Below are 15,148 nucleotides of genomic sequence, written 5' to 3'. Positions count from 1 at the left end.
CGTGACTTCCGCTCCCGACGGTACATTCTGCGGAGGAAGTCAGTAGGACAAGATTTTCAATATTTTTCTCGTCACAGAGGACCCTTTCAACTTGAGGTCGTCGTTGTTCTTTTGTTTTTGCAATCTCAAGACTTTTTTTTTTTTCACCTTAGAAGAGATTATTCGAACTGCATGAATTAACACGTCCTTCATTTACGCATTCGCTATTTAACATCTTTCCTGAGATGGATAAAATCTTATGGTCATAGAAATGGTGGTTGCAGTAGTCGTAGTTGCAACTTCACGCTTATCTGAACGTGAACGCAGTGGACTAAAGGCTGAAGTTGCCCTCCACTTGCAGTTCACCATCCTCTTTTGGGTGAATAGGGAGCTGAGAGGCGTTTGTTTAAATGGGCAGCTCCACCGCCTGGTCACATCAGTGCCACCACGTGAAACCATCCCGCTCCATAACACATCAGCTGAATACAATCATATATTTATAATCGGCATAAAACAGAAATTGCGTTTTTGAGGTTAGCGGGTTATAAAAACGGAGCCATGAATTAACTTATTACTCCTTCAGCAGTTCTGTGTCACGGTGCCCAAACACACCTGACCCTAATTATTACACGATCTTTATGCCTTTATTATCCTTCCTCCTCCCTCAGCTTCCGTCATGCGGCCTCCAGCAAGCGGCCGTAGTTCAAATACCATCACTTCCCCTTGGAGGCGTCGTGAGCGTCGTGTTTACCGTCACTCTGATTCGCTTTGCCCTCCACTGCTGCCTGACCTCTGGCTCTACACCTCCCCTTTGGCCACACCTTACCACTGCGGGTATTTATGTTTTCTTCAGTCATCGGCTTCAAACTCTGCCACCAACATCTGCTACTATTACTCACTGCTACTACCATCACCAACAACCACTACCATCACCAACAACAATCACCAACAACCACTACCATCACCAACAACAATCACCAACAACCACTACCATCACCAGCAACCACTACCATCACCAACAACCACTACCATCACCAGCAACCACTACCATCACCAGCAACCACTACCATCACCAACAACCACTACCATCACCAACAACCACTACCATCACCAGCAACCACTACCATCACCAGCAACCACTACCGTCACCAGCAACCACTACCATCACCAACAACCACTACCATCACCAACAACCACTGCCATCACCAGCAACCACTACCATCACCAGCAACCACTACCATCACCAGCAACCACTACCGTCACCAGCAACCACCACCATCACCAACAACAATCACCAACAACCACTACCATCACCAGCAACCACTACCATCACCAGCAACCACTACCATCACCAGCAACCACTACCGTCACCAGCAACCACCACCATCACCAACAACAATCACCAACAACCACTACCATCACCAGCAACCACTACCATCACCAACAACCACTACCATCACCAGCAACCACTACCGTCACCAGCAACCACCACCATCACCAACAACAATCACCAACAACCACTACCATCACCAGCAACCACTACCATCACCAACAACCACTACCATCACCAACAACCACCACCATCACCATCAACCACCACAACAACCACTACCACCACCATCAACCACCGGTACCACAACAACCACCATCATCCACCACAACCACCATCCGCCACAACCACCGTCACCACAACAACCACCACCACAACTACCGTCTCCACAATAACCACAACAATCCACCACAACCACCGCCACCACAACAACCACCATCATCCACCACAACAACCACCACTATCCACCACAACAACCACCACTATCCACCACAACAACCACCACTATTCACCTCAACAACCACCATCGTCCACCACAACAACCACCACGGTCCACCACAACAACCACCACGGTCCACCACAACAACCACCACGGTCCACCACAACAACCACCACCATCCACCACAACAACCACCATCATCCACCACAACCACTGCCACTACAACAGCCACCATCATCCACCACAGCCACCATCATCCACCACAACCACTGCTACTACAACAGCCACCATCATCCACCTCAGCCACCATCGCCACAGTAGCCACCGCCATCCACCACAACCACCGCCACCACAACAACTACCACCGTCCACCACAGCCACCATCCACCACAACCATCACCATCACCACAACAACCACCATCCACCACAACCACCATCACCATACCCACTGGCTGACTTGGCTTATATCTATGATCGGGGTAAAAGTAATCTTGTTTTTAAAGCGTCAGAAACTCAGTTCTTATATCTATCAACCCGTCAAAATCTTCCTCAGGAGTATCCTTTAATTTTAAGCAATATCCAACTCAATCCATATCATCTTTAAACACACGTAGGGTTTCAGTATCTCAGGATTTAACTTTGGAAGATCGTATTACCTGGCTTGTAAAATCTTCTTCCAAGAGATTAGGTGTGCTAAGCCGATTCCGTGCCTACTTTACCCCTGCACAGTTGTTGACTTTATACACGGGTTTTATTCGCCCTTGTGTAGAGTACAACTCTCATGTGTTGGGAGGCTCCCCACATACAGCTCTTCTCAACAAGATTGAGTCAAAGGCTTTTCGTCTCATTAACTCTCCTCCTCTTACTGGCTCCCTTCAACCTCTGTTTCTTCGCCGCACTGTTGCATCTTCATCTCTTTTCTATCGCTACTTCAATGGTCACTGCTCCTCTGAACTGTCCACTTGCTTCCCTCCACCGTTACGGCATGCACGTAGCACCCGTCTAGCAACAAACTCTCATCCCTTTTCTGTCCAACTCTCTAATGCAAGAGTTAGCCGTTATTCCCAGTCCCTCTTATATGCAGCAGGTCAGCGTTGGAACTGTCTCCCTCTGTCTGTATTTCCTGTTGCCTATGACCTCCAGTCTTTCAGAGGCAGTGTGTTCAGGCATCTCGAAATGAACGGATCTTGAATTTGGCTGTCAGTTATCTTGTTTTTGTTTTTTCTTGGAAGGAACAATCTTGCAGGTTTCTGGCCTTTGGTTCCTTCTTCCTTGCATTTTAAAAAATCCACCACAACTAACGCCACAACAACAACCACAATCCACCACAACCACCACCACCATCCACCATAACCACCACCACCATCCACCGCCATCCACCACAACCACCACCGCCCACCACAATCAACACCATCCACCACAACCACCACCACCACAACAACAACAACTACCACACACAGCCGAATACCAGCATCATCCATCACAAGCACCACAATAAGAGCCATCATCTACAACTACCACAACTGTCAATCACTACACCCACAACCTACAACCACAGCTACCACTATCCACCGCAACCAATGGCGTAACAACCACCACCAGCAGCCACCACATCAACTACCACACATCTACAACCACCAACACAACAATTACAACAACTACTTTCATTCATCACACCTGCCACCAAAACAACTACTACCAACAACCACAACCACTACCACGACAACCACTACAAATACCGTCATCCACTACAACCATCATAACAGAAACAAAAACAACCACTGTTGTCCAGCGCAACTACCACCACCACCACCACCACAACTACCATCATCCACCACCCTAACCACCCCAGAAGCAACCATCACATCCACAACCACCATCATCCACTCCAACCACCACCACATCCAACCCAAACCTTTTCTCAATCAACCAAGCAAGACCAAACAACCTTGAAGACACAATGGCCGTAAAAAAACACATAAACAAGATCAAACTTCCACTCGCTTTGTCCAGTTTTTACGTTAATTCTTGAGAGTGTGATGAATTAAGTGAGATTGGGAACATTTTTGTGGTGCATCTTCAAGAGGGTGACTTTTTAGAGAGGATGGGGGGTGAGAGTGAGGGAGAGATTGACGTTAATGCTTGTCGATCATAGTTTGGAGGGAGAGAGAGAGAGAGAGAGACGACAGGAGGGAGAAAGGCTTGAAAGGATAGGGTTACAAGGGGGTTACTTAGATACACAGACGACACAAACCATAAAGTCCTTTCCAGGTAGTCAGGCCTTTATGTAAGTCGAAAAGCCTTACTGTCAAATCACATAAGTTCAACTGGGAATATAAAGCAGAAGGCTCCCTCCCACCCTCCAGACCCTCCGACAATCAGTACGGGAAAAATGTGTACGACAATAAGCAACATCCTGGACTATATTGCTTGATTGAACATTTATAAAAGAATTTGCGACTTTCTACACGGGTTTTTACACCAACCTGGCTTAAAATTTCCTTCCCTCATCTTGAATGCTGATGTATAGCAAAAGATTAACATTAGAATATGATGTCAGTTGCAAAGCAGAAAGGGAAGGAGGTAGAGCCCTAGTATTGTCTTATTACGGCACCGAGTTACACGAAATAAGCTGCAATACGACAGACACTCTGGATCATGTTAAGTGAAAAGGAATATACTACTAAATATGAAGTTATTAATTTTAAGACACGAAACTAGTACTATTAAGCATTATGTTCCTGTTTTTTGTGTATATACATTGACAACACACACACACACACACACACACACACACACACACACACACACACACACACACACACACACACACACACACACACACACACACACACACACACAGACGTCTAAAAACTTAATTAAGCAATCAGTTTCAAGGCTTAAGGGCCAATACAGGTTACATCAGCTGTGCTCTAAGGCTTCCTCAAGAACTTAGCCAGGAGAAGAGTTGTAATTTTTTTTTAATTATACACGTGATTTCAGCCGTTTATACAGGTAAGTTTCTGTGTTACCTGCTTGGTGCCAGGTGCTTCTCTGTCTTTTTCATTAAGATACCTATAGTGTCATTGTGTAGAGTGCATACTACAATTGTTAACTTTTTCTTCTCTGTATATGTTGAAACGGTGGATAAATTTTTGAAAACATTCGCCATTAACTTCAGTAGTATGTTTATATTTGCTGTTTCTGTTAACATTAATATCAACCTTTCAGTAACATTATGAAGCACAGTGTACATTCAGAAATATATATATCGTACCAAGAGAACCACACTCATTATCAGACTATCAGTTCATGGACATCGTACGTAAAATTCAGGAACTGTTTTATTTATCAGTAATGTCGTTTGCAAAGAACCATTCGGTAGTGTCTAAATTCACTGCTGGGTTTCCTGGCTGTCTCATTGAACTGCAGGGAATATTTTTTCAGGAAGTTATGAAGCCGTCAGTCTCAGGTCGTTGATGCGTGGAGTGTGTTTGATCCGGTGACCCTTCATTTCGTATTCATATTTCTTATTGCGATTCCGTACTTGGCGATCCTGATATTTATTAACCTTCAGTGGCATACTTCACTCCCCTGGCCATTCATGTGGTTTTACTGAGGTTCGGTTTTAAGCTTGATAAATTGTGTTCCTCATAGTTACAACTGCAGTGCATTTATATAATCAATAAATTTAGCCATGAATTTGTATCATCCCAACGTCGTTAGTTTATAGTAAAGAGTAGTGGACCTAATATCAGTTCCTAGGGTACGCCACTCCTAACCCGTCCCCATGATTCTGTCCGCCTCCTTATTTTTCCTAATACTTCAGAGACCGTTAGTGTCAGCAGAGTAGAAGAAGGATAAAAGCCTCCATACCACTCGATTCAGATGTGATAAAATTGTAAGAGTGTGTTGCTGCCGCCACCTGGGGAGTATCAAACCATGTTCTGTTTGCTCTTATTCTCAAATAATGTGAAGGTATCCGTTTCAACGAAATCTTGCTGCGTATGGCCTAACCAGAACGTATATTAAGGAAGCGACTACTGAAATTAACAAAGTAATAATTTCTAGACATAAATCACTATCAAGATTGTAGGAACGAATTAAAGCTTACTTAAAGTTGTCATTATATCTTCCTGTGTCGTCAAGCATAAAACGTCTACGCAATAAAGGGGTGAACATCCAACAATTGACTCTCTTTTTCCAACACTAGTTTTGTCCTGTACTTCGTAACATCCATATGACTGCATGTTCTTCGATGCTTTATGAGATGGTAGTCATGGCTAAAAGTTCTTGTTTTTGCTAATATCCTTGTTGAGTCTGTTACTGTATGCCAAAGAACGCCATTTTTCACGATTTCTAGTCCGGACGAAAGATAAGTAAGGTTGTTACCCCCTTTAGCGATTAATTAAAGTTTACCTTTATTGTTACATGTATCCTATATAGTATTCTGTAACTCATAATACGGACATGTATCTCTTTCAGTTAGTTGGGACGTACGTTTATTTGATATGATTGAAATTGTACTCTAGATTTGAAAAGGAGGCGGCCTGTAATGTTGTGGTTTCTGATGGTTTCCACGCAATATATATAACATTCCTGAACCACATCATTATCTGAATTCCAGTGAACATGGTGAATTTAGGTAGTTAACGTGATCTTAGCAGGACATTCTGTTTAATATCAACTACAAGAGAACGCCCTTTTTGCTTTCCTTTCGTTGCTACCAAACAAATTTATGCATTTTGTGAAAGTAGCAGTGGACGGGGTAACTGAGGCTGTGCACAGGCTGTCTCGCGAGATTTTTAGAGAAAATTCAAGATGTGATTCGTGAGCTCAGTTTTGGATTATTTTTGTTTTATGCTTTATTCATATGAGTCTAATTGCCAGCCGATAATGACCAGCAATTATTGGTGACCTTGTAGGAGAATTATGAGGCATTTTTACCCATAAGGTCATCAGTAACTTTAACACCATGACAGCTGAGAAATAGATCCAGGGCGATAGAGAATTTTAAAATCCAAATTAGCCCTACAGTTGCCTTTCAGGTTTCTCGAAAATATCACTTAACACTCGGTACAACCCATCCAATTCGAAATTCCATTCTGTTGTAAATAAAATCGTCAAAAAAGAATGAAAGAATGAATAGCAAGAATGAAATATTAAAGAGATCGTTTGGCTGAGAGTGTTAATATCTCTCGTAGACCAGCGTTGGGGAAATATTTCTTTTTAATCAGACGTTAAGTTCACCAAACCTGTTCTTGAGTGATCATCTGTACAGGAGAGACAGACAGACAATCAGAGACAGTGAGAGACAGAGATAGAAAGAGACAGAGACTGACAGACAGACAGACAGATGGACAGAGAGGAGAAGGGAGGAAAAATACAAGAGGCAGGTGTGAACTGAGGGCGAGAGGTGAGTGTCTGTTGTTTTAGCGCCACAGGATCGAACACCTATTTACCCGATCCCTTATAAGCCAGACAGGCCCTCCACACCACACCACACCCCTGCCCTGCCCTGCCCTGCACTGACCTACCCTGCCCTGCTCTTCTTTTAACCACCTAACCCAACCCTATACCCTACCCTGACGTGACATGCCGTCCCCTCCACAGCCGTAGAGTATAGACGTGTGTGTGTGTGTGTGTGTGTGTGTGTGTGTGTGTGTGTGTGTGTGTGTGTGTGTGTGTGTGTGTGTGTGTGTGTGTGTGTGTGTGTGTGTGTGTGTGCTCTAATTTACTTTGGAATGCGCTGTCTCCTGTCTCAAGGCTTTTTGCACATAGGTTCTGGCTTCACATGGTTTCTCAATGCCAAACAGTATCCTCTGACGGGAACCACAACAGGATATCAAAGTGACAATTCCAGTGAAAAAATAAAAACAGTATATACCTTGCTGTCACTGTGTTTAGGAATTTTACTAGTTGCTTTGTCTTCCTGTGATCGCTTCTTCTCTAGCGTTACGGTATGTTCTAGATAATGGCAGACGATTTTATTCAGCTGAGAATTAGTGTAGGGCCCCGTAATCTCTTCTGTTAGGGAAGCTCCTTAGCACCTCTTCCTTAGTGGTTTATTTTTGGATATGGCTGGCTAATATAATTTGGCATGTAATTTGTGCAGAGCATGGCCATGTTAGAATAACTTTAACAACTCGTAAGATGGTGGTAAGGTGTAATAAGCAAAATAAATCGTTCAGGAGGAGGTGTTAGGGATTTTTTTTTTTTTTTTTATCTGACAAGAATACAGGATTAAGAGTTTAAAGACCGTATTCTTGTCAGTTAAGGAAGCTCCCTAACACATCTTCCCTAGCGATTTATTTTGATTATTACACCCTGCCGTCCTCATCTGTGTTGCTTAATTCTAATATCATCACACACTGCATTACTAACATACAAAACGATATTAGCCAACCATGATAAAGAATAAATCAATAAGGAAGGAATGTTAGGAAACCTCTCCAACTTAGAATCCGAGCCTGAGAGTGTTAATACAGTTACCATTAACGATTCCAGGGTCTATTTTTTTTTTCTATATATTTGCATCATTTTTTTAATCCAGGAAAATCTAGACCAAGTTAGGTTTATTTTTGTAGTGTCAGGTTTGGTTTTCTGTTAGTCAGTTAGGTTAATCTGCTAGGTTACATTGGGTCAGGACAGGTCATTAAGTTACAATAAAGAAAAACAGAAAAGCGAAAATGGAAGAATCTCCATCTGGAAAAATCAAACTTACAGCGTACTGCAAAAATGGTATATAAAACGGAAATCTATGGTCTGGACAATTCTAGTATTCACAAGTGCCCGTGGAACCTTCGAGCCTTCTCGCGCTTGCTCCTGCTTCTCACTCGTTTCTTCACGCTTCGCGCACGCGTTGCGATAATTTCACGTAATCCGAGTCACGTTTATGTGGTGTTCTAGTATAACGTTGTCACTATCAGCCGTCAAGGCGACATAGATATAAAGCCATCATAAACTCTACGGTGAACGCAACCCTAATTTCACACACTCACTCCGGGAGCGACATTTTTTTGTCAAACTTTGATCGCACATTAAATATAGTAAAAGTTTTTCAGTCGTGATGGGACCAAGGTTTTTCACGTCAGTGAATTTATTGCGATTTTTGTGCCAATTTTGGTGCGATTTGAATATGTAGTTTAGGCTGCCCAAAATACACACACACACACACACACACACACACACACACACACACAAACTACTACTACTACTACTACTACTGCTGCTGCTGCTGCTGCTGCTGCTGTAGTATATTAGATTTCAAGCTTGTACTAGACTATTTTCTTCAGCTAACTATCAGTAATGAGAGGCTGATGGTGTTTGCCGTTAAAATGCTTTGAATACCTTGCCTTTTAAAATGGTGATCCCTTTTTAAAATTTAACTAGGCCACGCACAGACGATTTTATTCGACTTAGATGTGATTTTCTTCTGAGTAGTAGTAGTAGTAGTAGTGGTGGGAGGAGGAGGTGTAGTAGTAGCGGTAGTGGTAGTAGTGGTGGTGGTGGTGGTAGTAGTAGTGGAAGTAGTACCGGTGGTAGTAATTGTGGTAATAGTAGTAGTAGTTGTCATTGCTGCTGTTGTTGTTGTTGTTATTGTTGTGGCTTCAGGTTCATCTGTAACGTAAACCCAGTGATCTGCAGGCTGAAGTTCCCCCTTTTCCTGCAGGCCATCATCCTCCTTCCAGGGGACAGGGAAGGAGCTGAGGAACGCTTGTGTAACCAGGCAGTGAAGCCGCCTGGTCATATAGGTGCCACCACATGAAGGCGTCCCTCTCCACCACCGGTCCCTTGTGAGGAAAGTTAATCTAAACTATATATTCATGGCTGTAGAACTATATATAATCGCAGCAAAAGAGTTGGTAGTGTTATTTGTGGGGATTTACCAGTAGACATGCCTTTGTATCTATCGAGGCGTGTGTGTGGTGCTGTCAAAGTGGAATGTAATATCAAGGCAGCGTAAGACACCAAACCAAAATTGCTGTTGTTAACCCCTTCAGTACGATGCCGTAGTAAGGATTATCAAAAGCTATAACTAACCTCTTCAGTGCGAACAAAATTATCCTGTGCCAAGTAGAAATGTCTTGAAAAAACAAGAATGTAGTAAAACAACGTCCTCGGGCTGAATAGGTAATAATGGTCTAAGCCTCACCTTTCCGGACCTTCCTAAGCTGTCGCCACAAATCAGAAAATTGAAGTTGTCGTTGCTTAACTCCTGTTTGTCCGGCCAAGCAAACCCATCGACCACAGGTAAGCCACTGCTTCAGAGGGGCCATTCTACAGGTGCAGTACAGTACAAACCACACAATGTAGAGATCTAGCGCCCTTTTGTGGTAGGCGGCACCTAACCAGGGTCGGACCAATGTCCTTCCCAGGGAGAGGTGCAGCGAAATATGAAGAGTTTTGGCTCCCGGGTGGCCGTCACACCTGCTCCACCCAGGGAGCACAACACCACCACGCGTAGGTTCCCGGCAGCACCATAAAGTTAAAGTATAGAAAAAAAGAGTTTATGAGTTCCAGTTAGTCCCACAGTGAAAGTGTTTGATATACAGAACATGATGAAGGTTATGGGAAGGTAAGAAGATTGCCCCTATCCACTACTATAACATTTATATTGCAAGTTATTGTCATCACCAGACTATTATAATTAGATTAAGAGACTCTTCTTGAACTACAGGAGTTAGGTATAACCATCACCAGCCCTTCACAGCTGGAGATCCTTGTAAGCTGTAGTAATGACAGAGAGATGCGCCATCCTGCGGTGGCACTGAAATAGCCGGGCAGCTCCACTCCCTGTTTATGCAAGCGTCCCTCACCTGCCTCCCTGTCCCCTGAAAGGGAAACGGTGGACTGCAGGCGGGGAGTAGCTTCAGCCTGCAGTCTATTGGGTTCACATTGATATGAAACCGGGATTACAGCAACAACTACCGGTACTGCCAGTGGCAGAGAAGAGAGTTGCTAGCGATAGTTTTTGAAAGTTCTGATTGCTAGAATTTCTCTGAGCTGAGCATGCAGTTGCAGCACATGGGTTAATCAGATGAAACTCTTTAACCAATTACATAGGCGACGTGTTTGATTAGTGTACTCCTTCCACGTCCACGCGATTTTATTCTTCTTAGCAAACACCTTTTGTGGTAAGGGTATCAGTGAAGGCAAAATCCGGCGCTCTTAGTTCGACAAGACCCCTAGCCTGGATAAAGTCGACTGGAGGTGTACCAAGACTTAATTACATACGTCACAGGAACTCGCTCTGTCTTGTGTGACGCAGGACGATTACGGGGAACTTAGAGAATCCCGTGCAATGATGAGGTTACGAACGACTTCCAATGACTCCTTCAGTACGATGACACTATTTTATTCTTGTTATCGTGTAGGGGAATTCTGTGCTCTGAGGCCCTAGAATAATATCTGATTTTCGTTATTGATAAAGAGATAACAAGCAAAATTCGGAGCTTATTTTCTTCACTTGCAGTTCATCCACAGTGTCATAAAAGTGGAAGTAATTACCCTCAGTATTAAAATGTTATGGTTCCGTACCGCCAATTATTCGGTGCAGTTCATCCTCTAGTAGGGCCGCAGGCTAGCTAGTAAAATGTTTGTGTGTGTGTGTGTGTGTGTGTTTTAGTTCCTTGAGTGTACGAGGCTTGCTTTTCTAACCTTTCTTTCCGTATGGTCAAGCCAGAAAAAATATATATATAGAATGAGAGTGAAATCAGGAGAATCATAAATATGCGCTCGGTTATAAGGCACGGCGCCATCACGGAACAAGCTCCTAGCCACCTAAGAGCCAACGCCATTAGCAGGAGCGTATCATTTCGTTTCCCGCCATTGTTCCCTTAAATTCATACACCGGGGAATTTTTGAAACAGAGAATATGACCGACAAAGACAGGAGGATATAAGCACGAAGTTGTTTCATTTAAAATCTCTTCATCAGTCATGGCTATATCAGCATAATCCTTGGGCCTCAGAGTAACGAAATATCCTTGTAAAAAAATGGGTGGAGGGTGACTCATTGCGATGGCGTATGTGATGTATGATTCATTTTGTTCATGCTATTTTCCGGCGATTTTGTTGGGGTTTGGAGAGACTTTTCAAACTGTAGAGGTTAGATACTGCCTTGATCAGCCCTCTCACTATACGTCATTCACGTTAACTTGGCCCAAATTTTCATCATTTTGCCGCTTATTTCACGTAGCTCAGTGGCAGTGAAGGGGCAAGACTGTGGCTCCACGTACTGTCCGTAGCACTTCTTCGTGACTGTCATCGTATTCTAATGGGTATCTCCTGTTATAGCTCAGCATTCAAGATGGAGGGATGGCGAGTTTAGACCAAGTTAAAGTGAACAGAGTATAGTCAGCAATTCGTCGAGTGGTGGCAAGAGCACAAGGAAAAAACGACCCTGTAGGTAATGAGTTAACGTTATCAACACCTTCATCCGGTCCGGTATTGCCTCATCAGTAGCGTAGGGCCCCGGGGCTAGGGTAAAGGCCGCTCCCCTTCCCTTAACCCCTCCATGGCAAGGGCGTCTTTTAACCTTTTCACTTCATACTACGGTTAGACAGCATTTTTTGAGGTCAGGGGAGACTTTACGAAATTTAGGAGTTAGATAATGGCACTTAATACCTGCTTCTCTGCTAGGATACTCGAGATTGACGCCTTCATGCGGTGGCACTGATATAAACAGGGAACTTAACTACCTGTTTGTACGGAAGTCACATATTCATCTTACCTATCCCCCTAAACGAGGATGGTGGCTGCAGGAGGAGGGAACTTCAGCCTGCAGTCCACTGGGGTCACATCCAGATAAGCCTGGGGTTGCAGCTGCTACAAATACTACTCTATTAACGGGCTTTCCTGCGGTAAAGTTGTCTGATTGTAGCACACACACACACACACACACACACACACACACACACACACACACACACACACACACACACACACAGAGTACAGCTATACAGCAATCATATACCGCCACTAGAATGTGGTGCTAGTCACGAAGAAGTGCTGTGAAAAGGACATCAGGCTGGAGAATTGTCACCGATAGTGTAGTGATAGTCAGGAAGAAGTACTGTGGAAAAGATGTAAAGCCGGAGTATTGTCACCGAGCTGTAACGATAGCTAAACACTAGAATATGCTGCTAGTCACGAAGAAGTGCTATGGAAAGTATGAAGAGCAGTAGTATTGTCTTATTCTGCCACAGAGATACGTAAAATAGGCTGAAAAAGGACGAAAACTTCCGCCAAGTTAAGGTGAACGAACTGTAGCAGGGAGAGGCGCCAAGGACTGCGAAATGGCGCCCTCCTGTGGTGAAGAGGGCGATAAGAAAAGTTTTTATTCCACTAACCACACAGTACAGACCCGGCCAACCTGCTGCTGAGAGAGAGAGAGAGAGAGAGAGAGAGAGAGAGAGAGAGAGAGAGAGAGAGAGATTAATAAAGTACGACTCTTACAAAGCTGATACTAATATGAAGTGATCAGGAAAAATGTTACCAAGGAGAGAGGAATGGTAACTGAGGCTCAAAAATCATGTGTGCGGTGGTTATTGCTATTGTTATTTAATTCCGGTTTGTCTGTCCGAACAGATCCATCAACCACAGGCAAGCAACTATTTCTGTGGGTTCGTCCTACAGGTATAGTGCAGTAAATACACCGTGTACGGATCTGGCGCCCCCTTGTGGTAGACGGCGTTTCACCAGGGTCGGACCAGGTTCCTTCCCCACGGCGAGGTGTAGGGAAATATGAGGAACTTTGGCTCCAGGGTGGACGCAGCAGCTTCTTTGCTCCACCAGGGCACACTGCGCCACCGCGTGTTGTCTCCTCGTCACGTGCGCGATAGGAATAAACAAATGCGTGGACGTAGGGATCTCATGTATGGTAGTGTAGACGCGCAGGTGTACCCACAGTGGCCCTGACCTTAATTCTAGTACACACTGCATTTCCACTCCACGCCACAAAAACGCACAACAGGTTACACAAGACCCCAGCCTCGCCCTTCACACCCACCACCACCCACCGAGCCAGGGCGGTTTGTATATGCCACCCCTTGAAAGACAGGGAGGTATCATGTGTGTGTTGTGGGAGCGGCTCAGGCAAACACCGCAAAGCTTGAAATGGAATAAGGAAGTATAAAATGAGGCAGGACACAATGGTAACACTGGGCCGCCCCCGCAACACACAAGAATTCAGCAGTTAAGAGGGCATGGGAGTGGTGCAGTCTATCAGTCATCCTGTACACACGATTGAGAGAGCAACGTTGCACACTTGGAAAAAAAATAAAATCTGCAACCTAGGTCGCATTATTGATAGTTTCGGCGATCTCGTAACGTTTTTTCGTTACCGATTTAGTCTTCACCTTTAACCTCAACATCAACTTGTATATTATTGATGCGAATTATTTTTTATTACAATAATATAAAAATCGTGCAAGAGGCGCGTAATAAGAAACACAATGCGCTAGCGAAGAGATGCAACGAAGCCTCCCATTCAAAATGGCTTTGGATTATTCGTAACGCGTCCTCCTGGGCTCTTTATTCTGCAAATCACTTCACAGTATCCTCTTATATGTTGCTGATATAAACTACGCCGATATTAAAGCATTATAAGGATCATTAAGGGAAAATGTTAAGGCGTAATATTCAAAGTAAATCGCTTAGGAAGAGGTGGTACGAAGTCTCCTAAGCCCACTTTAAACACTCTCTCTCTCTCTCTCTCTCAGCTTCTTGCAATCATCAGAATATGGTCGGGGAGAAATTCCTTGGAAAATGTTACGAACCCAGCTTTCACCGCCTTCTTTTTGTAATATACAGTTTCCATAATACAAGCCTGCCTGAACTTTATCCTCACCCAAAACCGGTATCTTGTTTTTTTCGTGTAATAAATAAAATGTGGAGCAACTGGGATTTCTGAGTCATTTCCCACAGCCTCGGGTTTAAATGTAGGAGAAGGGGTGGTGCGGACGCGGCTGTAGCAACCTGCCCATACCCGCCCACCCTCTGACTCAACTCCTGCTCTCTCTCTCTCTCTCTCTCTCTCTCTTTCTCTCAGTATATCTAGACATATGGAAAGCTTTTCGGAAAGTTACTCCCAAAAGACTGATGGGAGGGAGGCACAGGAGACCGTTCAAGTTCTTTATTTTATCTAACGTTTTGAACTGCATAGAGTCCATATTCAAAACGACTACTCCGTTGAGATGCGGCGAGTTATCACGCAGAGAGAGAGAGAGAGAGAGAGAGAATGTCAAGCAGCACACAGTGAAATGGTCCAGGCATTCACACATTGTCTAAGTATCCCGGCCTCACCTCAAAATTAACACCATCCATACGATTTTTTTTTTATATCTTTCCCTAGATTCAAAAATTATACGCAGTTGCTCTAGCACTTGAATCCCAATT

This window comes from Coenobita brevimanus, chromosome 52 (genome assembly GCF_032717465.1).
Source record: "Coenobita brevimanus isolate Jiangsu-jjx chromosome 52, ASM3271746v2, whole genome shotgun sequence".
NCBI lineage: Eukaryota > Metazoa > Arthropoda > Malacostraca > Decapoda > Coenobitidae > Coenobita > Coenobita brevimanus.
Note: the sequence above shows the minus strand (reverse complement) of the source record.